Genomic DNA, 9,071 nt, shown 5'->3' on the forward strand with positions numbered 1-9,071 from the left:
AAAAATTGTCCTGTGTAATACACAGTGAACACCAGCAATACATGAATCTGACAGCTTTGTGGCACAAACCTCTGCCTTTTGAGCCAGAAGAGGCTGATAACTCAAACAGGCCAATTTATGCTGTTTGGTCACTCAGCACCTCCATGACACACCCTTGGCCAGTAACTCTGAGCTGCATCCTACGGGCACTGGGAAAACACTGCCTGGGTTTGGTTGCTGGGATGGGAAGGTGGGCAAGTGCAAACAGGCAGGGTGGTCTTGTAGGAAAAGCCATTTGTCTGGAGAAGCTGTACATCTAAATTAAACAGCTTCAGGCCTGCCTTATCACCAGTTCTCACTCTGCCACTTAATACACTTCTACATTACCAAAAAAACTAATCTGGTATCAGGAACCGCCCTGCTGTTGTTGTGGGCACACACTGACAGTGGAACATCAGCCAATGGACTAGAAAGGTTAAATCAAATGCAAAATCTAGAAATAGAAGTGATACTAAGAGGTGACCAAGATAACCAAAGACATGGAACCACTTCTGTGCAAGAAATAAGCTAACAGGATATAATCTTAATTATGGGGGGGGAAAAGCAACTGATGCAGGTTATGATAAATACATTAAATATCATGCAAGGCTTAAAAAATAAATTAAGAGCTATTACCCAAAAATTTAAAACATAGTATGAAATCTAAAAATGAATATTCAGGTGGCAGGATTAAAAAAGAAACACTTTTCCATTAAATAAATATACTACCTGTGCAACTCCTTACCACTGATGGAGGTACTACCACCATATACTCCAGAAGTGTAAAAAGCTTCAAAAGGTGACAGAATAAACTAATGGGGGGTGGAGGGAAGGAATCCACAAACACTTTAAGCTAGCGAAGTTCACAAATCTAAGAGAAATACTTGGAAAACATTAAAGGAAAGGGAAGAAAATTAATCAAATTTATTTTCTTAATCAGGGAACTAGTCTGTAAGCTTGTAATTGCATAATAAGAGATTAGACTTTTATAAAACCTAAAAGATAAAACACCAGACATTTCAGCTTTCCTCAGAGGAAGAGAGGAATGAGTCTATGCAAAGTGAGGGGCATGAAAAGGATAAAACCCTGACAGCAGCAACATTTACTGGACAATCTAGTACATTCTCACTCAAAAGAGAAACATACCCTAATATTTACACAAGTACAGCTTCCTGCACAACCCTTAATTTTAAAGCTTGGCACTATATTTTGAATTAAGTGACAACACATCAAAAAGAACCAGAGGAACATCAGCAATGAAGTAGATCAATAAACAATTCAGAAACCCTTTGAAGACATTCAAATGGCCTCTGAGAGCAAAATGCTCTCTGTATATATTAAACACAACTGCTGAAAGGAAGTTAGCATGCCAAATTCATTCCTGTAGGCCAACATGGCAGATATAAACTCTCTCAAATACTAACTTCTCTCCACAAAACACCATTCAAAAAATTAAAAAAAAAAAAAAAAAGAGAGAGAAACAAATAATGTAAGTTGTGAAGGATATATAACCAACAGAACTAGCCATCTGTCCAGCCAGGTCAGTACTGACAGAAAAAGTATTATGCTATCTACCATTAAGGGTGATCAATTTGTGTAGCAGACAAGATTACAGTTTCCAATTCTGCACTGTGGAGTTCAACATCCTGTTGAAATTACCCCAAATTTCTCCCAATACAGAAAGTGCATCATTCCTTCTACATCTAAGTAATACACAACCTAATAATATCTAAAAAGCTAGAAACTGGGACACAGAGATGTGATTTAATCTCATTGTTGGGAATTGGGAGCTGCGTTATTTTGCAAGACTGACTGGGAAAACAAAGTATTTTGCTGAGATAATGGAAATCATTCCTGCCAAACGAGAGACAATCGCCACGCATTTTTACCTATTTGCCTCTATTTACGTATTCCCATACCAGATTCCAGATAACACTGGGATGTATTTTGCTCACAAAGCAGTGATAATGCACCAAATAAAGGTAGCCTCCCCAGCATTACAATGAAAAAATATAGAAACCACACAAGCATCCCTGGGAGCCCAGTCACACCAAAACATCATCCCAAAGCTGGCTACAGACTTTCAGCTCTCAGCCCTCTCTGGGAAATTCTGCATTATGAATACTTCAGCAGGGTCACTGGAGAGCTGCCATCACATAAGTCTTTCCTCTTGTCTGCTCCTCAGAATATTTAAGGCAGAAAATCATTATTGGGTCCCATTCTGACAAAGGAACACATAGGCCTTGCAAGTGGGTGAGTGCTGCAGCCAAAGTGATACCATCCCAGGAGGATACAGCCTGTGCTGATTATTACCTCCAGAAAGTGTAGTCACTGAAAGAATAAACAGAACCAAACCACAAAATTAAATCAGCTGTCCATCCCCAAAAGACAGTCTCTCAGAAAACAGAAGAGAGAAAAATGGGGAAGGCAAATCCCTCTTCTTTGGTCAACACAGGCTGCTAAATTGCCCTTTACTGTTACCAGCAATACCTCTGGTGGAAAAGGAGGGATTTGCTGAACAAAAATACACTTGGATGTGTAGAATATAAAGCTCAGAGTATGGAATTGTGATGGTGTTCACAGGGGTTTTCAGATGAGGGAAGAGATGAGGATGTTGACTCCATATTTCAGAAGACTTGATTTATTATTTTATGATATATAGATTACGTTAAAACTATACTACAAGAATAGAAGAAAAAGTTCTCATCAGAAGGCTAGCTAAGAATAGAAAAGAATGAATAACAAAGGTTTGTGGCTTGGACACAGAGAGAGCCAGCTGTGCCATGATTGGCCATTAATTACAAACAAGCACATGAGACCAATCACAGATCCACCTGTTGCATTCCACAGCAGCAGATAACCATTATTTACATTTTGTCCCTGAGGCCTCACAGCTTCTCAGGAAGAAAAAATCCCAAGAAAAGGATTTTCATAAAAAGATGTCGACAACATGGAATTATTACTATACCTCCAAAAAGAGATACTGAACATCCACAAGCATACATCTAAGAATGAACTGAAATTAATCTTCAAGAGACACTTTAGTCAGTTTGGAATAAGGAAATTTGAGTACTGCTATTTGATTTTCAAGCTCAACAAATCTGTACTTTAACCATGAATTTGTAGGGCTATAACAACAGTTTCAGGGATAGTGAGAAATTCCATGTAACACTTGCACACACTTACAGAGCCTTAATTTTGACATAATTGCACAAGAAAAAGAAAGACCTTGCACACACTTGCACCACCTACCTCCACATGGGCAGATGTTTTCCAGCTGCAAAACCTAAATTATCATAGGACATTATTTCATTTAAATATTTGCTAATACATCAGGAATATTGTGTAGAAAAGGCAAGATTATATGACCAATATTAAATTTATGCCTCATCTATCTGGTAACAATCATCTTTTAATCCATACTGTTCTGGTCCGTCAAGCAATTTCCTTCATGTCTCTTAAGAGAACTGAAGTCTCAAGAGATTGGTTGCGATAAGGCTTCAGGTTGTCAGAGTGTATTTAAAGTTTTGGAGGTTGCTTTAAGTTCTAAAAAATTAGCAGTGAATCAAGGCCAATTAAATGAAAAAGCCCAGGCAGAAAAAGCAACACTTCACCATATTCCAGAGCAGCCCTGAGAGAGACAGATGGTCTGTGCAGCAGGTCAATGACAATATTTCATCACCTCTCTCAGAGTGCAACCTCTTCACACTGGGCAGTGACTTTTCCAAATAAAGAGCAGATGAACAAGAGCCATAAATCCACAGCTTCAGCCCTTCTTTGTTGGCTCAACACCTTTAAACAAAACAATGGCGGTCAACAGCAGAGGCTGTCAGTTCCTTATAGCAATATATAACCTTGGGAAAGGAGGTGGGAGCTCCATCCTACATGAGATGGACAAAGAGACATCCCACCACAAAGAGGAGTCTCCTCACCAGGAGGATTGTCCATAGCAGATGTGAGGTCTGGTGCATCATGAGGCCATACCTGATATCTGCAGGAACAGCTGGGTCAGAGCTGATAGCTAAGCTCAGCTCATGTCCCAGCCCTGCTGCCTTGACTACACACAAAACTATCCTTTCACTCCCTAGGACCAGTGGCACCATACCTTTATTAATGAGTGGTTTCTTTAAGTGCCTGTTTATCAGACTGATATTGTGGGGCATTCAGAAGAAAATGGTACCACCTCAAGGCCATAGATGTTCTTGTTTCAGCCAGGAAGACTGAAGTTGGCAAAAACAGGTGCATTGCTAGAAACATGGTGTTCAGAAAATAGTAAAATTCCATTACCTTTTTTTCTCTCGACTAATTACCATCTGTTAATTTTGCAAATTGACATCTCAATTAAAAGAAAATGAAGTTTCAACCTTATTGGTCTTCTTAACTGCTACGCAAGTTCATATCCTAGTGATGCAACTACATTTGCAGAAAACATGGCTTCAGTTTTTGTATGCACCTCAGCTGTTCCTACACACCAGGAAGAATTGTACAGATGTAGGAAGCAGTTTCATCTTTAAATTGAGTGAGAAAAGTCTGCTTGGGAGCCTGATCGTTCTGGCTTCTCATTGGCATAAAGGAGGTACTAAAGGGCCACTGGCCCATTATTTCATAGGGCCGAAAAGGGGTTGCAGTGTTGTGGTGGTTGAAGTCCCAAAAAGTTATTTAGCAGCACATCAAGTAGTGGTGTAGGTGCAGGCAAAGCCATATTGCATTCCCTCTAGAGCCTACTAACCTCAGCTGCCTTTCATGTTTTCTTCCATGGAGTTGTGGTCTACCACAGAACTTGCCTGGTGTCTGTTGCTGTCACTGAACTGGTTTTAGAGCTCAGCTCTTGTACCACACTCGGCAACAGTCCATGCAGAGCCACTCAGTGCCACCAGGAACCAGCTGGCACAAGGTTTGCATGACATCACAGCCTGCCTGGACAGCGCTGGGAAAAACAAAATTGCTTCAACAGGCTCAATGCCTCCCAGTGCTTTAGGCCAGAGACATCTCCCTTAGCTGAAGGTGAGGTGGGGAACACAGTGCTATCCCCTTTTTTGGGACCAGCCTGTCAGCATACATGTGGCAGGTACCAAAGCAGTGACAAAGTAGCTGGAGCAAACTCCAGGCATTTCCCCCCTTGCAATCTCAAATGAGCAGTGGTGACAGGCTGCAGGGACAGCTCACTTCCCTAGAGACAGTTCTGGATAAATGCTCAGACCTCATGATTACACAGCACAGGAACTAATTCTATTTATTTATTTTTAAGTTAACACCAAGGAGCCACCATCCATCTAGTGCACTGAAGGTGGCAGAGGTCCTATCGACCAGAGACATACATGATCAGAGCACCAAAGATGATTTAATGGTGCTCAGAGAGCCTGAATTAATGGTCCACAGCCTGACTTTGTTCTGGCATTTCCTAACTTGTGCGGGCTTGACTTCACAACCTCAATAATGTTGCTTTAATGCAATTTTCTTTGCAAGTTTTCATTTAAAGAAAAAAAATCACTCATTAAAAATACATCATATTGCATCATTTTGCATCCACAGGGGTCATCAAAAGACCCCAGACTATGGCAGAGACCTTTGCCAAGTGAGCTAATGGAAGGGCTGACGGAAGAGGCAGGTTGTCTTTCACACAAGGGAGCTGTGAGGCACAGCCTGCCAGAGAGACTCTCAATACTTCCTCAAAGAGAAAAAACAGCAAAATTCAAGAGTTCCCAAACCAAAATGCTAGGCTTCTGTCTGGGTGCTAACATCTTACTAGTCAGCCCTCATCTGCTCCTCCAGCAGTATCTCCACACCGTGCTCTTCCTCATCCATGGACCTGCCACCTGCTCCAGCCTGTGCTTCTCACTGGAGCTGACTGCACTGCCACCCTCACCCAGACCCTGCACCACCTCCTCTCATGAGCTCCCCAAATGATCCCCTCCCAACACAGTGCCACACTGGTTTGTATCAGCCATTCACCCTCCTTCAAGCAGCAATTTATCCCAGTTTCTCCTTGCCTAACCTCATTACTATCAGGCTGTTTGCACAACACGTGCAGTTCTTGTGCCCAAATTTCATTGCTGCTGTGACACCCCAACACAATCCCACTGGAGAAAGGCTGCTCTCAGCCCCTGCACTCAGAACAGCCAACTGCTCTCAGGGACCTGCTGCCTGGTCAGTCCTCCACACACACAGAGTGGGACTATGCTTAGCAAAGAGAGAATCAGAAACATTAGCTTAAAATTGATAGATCAATAGAAAAGATTCCAGTGAACGCGTGCTAACTGTATTTTTTCAAACGCTTACAATTTGCATGAGAAAGGCAAAAAGTACATCCAGTGACAAAAGCCCACCTCCTCTCAGCAAATATTGAAACCCTGCTTTAAAGCTAATATAAAAATCAGAATATCACTCCTTAGGAATAATAAGATAATGGAAAAAAACCTCAATCCCCAAGAGATTCCCAAAATAAAACCAAACATTTTTCTTCTGCATTTGTCTCAGAAATTATGGAGCTCGTTTTAACTGAAAATTTTCAATAATTTCACCTAAGACAGACAGCAGCCCCAGAAAACTTCAATCCTAGCTGCTTGGAGTTTGATAAAGCAGTAAGCAATTTAAAACAGAGTTGTATAACAGGAGCATCACACAACCTTAATTTGTGGTGCTTGCAGACCCACCTATAATTAAGTAAGCCAGACTTAAAGGAAGTGCTGGCTCTCAGTCTGAGAGCACACATAAAATCTCAGCTCATAGCTAGTTATTTTATGCAGGGTCTAATCCATTATAGCACAGTGGTGACAGTGACAACGTTATCTGACCCTTAATTACAGGAAAGATGTTATAATGTCTGTACATACCAGACAGCATATGATAAACCTGAAATTAGTAATGGAGACGCTGCCTGCTCCCCATGACTTGGAAACCAGGACTAGTGTGATGCCACAAGGACACCAGATCTTTATCTTTCTTGCTCAGATTTTGATTCCCCCATTTCTCTCATCTTTCCATATAATGTCAACTACAAAAAAAAACAAACCACACTACCATGAACTATTAAAATGTACTTCACACAGACACATTTCATTTTCAAACCTTTAGGGTACAGAGGAAGCACAAGCACCTCTGTAGGAATGATCCCATGTCCTGGCAGGCAGCTGACCCAGGCACATGAAGCAGCATGGAAAGACCCACTAGAAGTGAGACTGCTTCAAGGAGAAAATGACGATCTGCTACATCATGAAGTAGCACTGGTGCTGGCTTTTGAATTGAACAAGAGCAGGTACCATGCATGCATCTAAATAGTGCAAGTCCAGAGCTCTGCTTTGCTGCATGATTTAATACCACTAGAATTAAAGTAAAGGGTGTACAGAGCTCCTTTCATGAAAAGCAAAGCACAGCACTGGAGTCACCAGGGAGAAACATCGTTAGTTTCTGAAGGGAAGAAGAGAAAATCTTCCCAACCTCAGGGCTCATGCACACATGAACAGTGAGAGGAAGTACAGAAGGGGGGTTCAAAGCCTTGTGGCAATACAAAAAATAAACTCAGTCTCCTTTCTTCCTTTGCATCTTATTCATGACTTCCTGAGTACCTGTGGACTGACAAGAGTTGAGCTCACAGAAGAGATGAGCAATTCCATCCTTTCCATAATGTGAGTTCACCTTATAAAGAGACACAGTAGATAGAGCAAGGAATATCCATAGCATATTCCCTGCCCCAGGACAAGGAGAACACCCTTCAGCAACCACAGGCATGAGACAGGAGGAGCAGTGAAATTCTTTCAATCACCTTTCAGTGTGCTTGAGCAGTCTACCACCATCACCAGCCCCAGTAAGCTATCGTGGGCCACTAACAAAGGCAGAAAATCATTCCTACAAAACAGAAGATAGTTGAATAGATGCCAAACAAAGCCAAAGGAAAAGCAGAATTTCAAACAGACTGGATGAAAGGATTGCAGGAAGCAAACTTCAAGGAGATCCTCTGAACTTGAAAAACTGCCTAAAAAAAGCAGGCTCAAGTGTTACTCCCAAGTGCCATCCAGATTAAAAGCAAAACAAAGGCAATTGGGGTTTCCTGGAGCTCTGAATCACCCATTCAAGTCTAAGGAGACTGAGCAACTGACTACACACAGCAACAGCCACACTGGGTACGCATGAAATGTCAAACCCAGAGCAGAATGGACTGAGAGGTGCTTTATTCTTTAATCATTGAAAAATGCAGTAACGCTGTGCATTACTCGTAAAACAGCAGGTTGGATGGTTCAGACAGAAATAAACTTTTTAAGCTGACATGCTCCTCTCTCTGGGCTGTTGGCTATTAAAAAAAAAAAAAAAGTGCTTGTTTCACATTATCTCATCTTTTGACTGCACTTTGAAGTCCATTCTGGCCACTTCTCCATGACAGAGACAAACTCCAATACTTAGGAATAATTCTCTTAACTTCATAAAGAAACCCTTGTTCATGTCAGATAATTTTCATGTAGAGGCTGACATGGAAATGGCTTTCCTGGAACAGAGTTGATTTGCATTACTCGGTGTCATAGCACATGACAGCTTACTCCGCAGCCCACTTGTCTGGATCTTCCGTAATCCAGACAGCCGCAGTCCCCCCTCCATGAAGCAGTTGTGCACATGACAGGAAGAAACTAATTTTAATGAAGAGTCTTTGCTCTTCTATTGGTCATGTTTTCTCTCAAACCTGTGTATCTAGCAGGCTCCTGGATGCAATTTGTAATCATTGCTCCCTGCTAACAATGGAAAAGTCTATTACTGTTGGCTGTCCCTTTGACTCGGGGGTTTTTAACATCTGACATAGCGCTGCACGAGTAATGTAGCGCACTAATCCATTAAAGACCCCCTTCCCAGCTTCTCTCAAAGGACCTGCTATTGCACCCCTGTCCCAGCTCACCCTCTCTCCTCCAGTTAAACAGCCTCAAACGCTCCTGGCACATGAAAGCAAAATGCTTTAACGCCTCCACTGCAAATTCACTGAGACAGAGACCATCCTTCCATTACATCGCACACCCTTCATGTGCACAGCAGAGCCCTAATCCTTGACAGGGGTTCCCTGCTCCTGCTGA

General features: G+C 41.9%; 1 protein-coding gene across 1 annotated transcript in view; it reads right to left on the reverse strand.

Annotated features, from left to right (window-relative positions):
* TBXAS1 (thromboxane A synthase 1) overlaps positions 1-9,071 on the reverse strand; it is a 226,396-nt gene that overhangs the window by 176,769 nt on the left and 40,556 nt on the right. The gene's annotated exons all lie outside the window — the stretch shown is intronic.

The sequence above is a fragment of the Geospiza fortis genome, unplaced genomic scaffold, assembly GCF_000277835.1.
Source record: "Geospiza fortis unplaced genomic scaffold, GeoFor_1.0 scaffold10, whole genome shotgun sequence".
Classification (NCBI taxonomy): Eukaryota; Metazoa; Chordata; class Aves; order Passeriformes; family Thraupidae; genus Geospiza; species Geospiza fortis.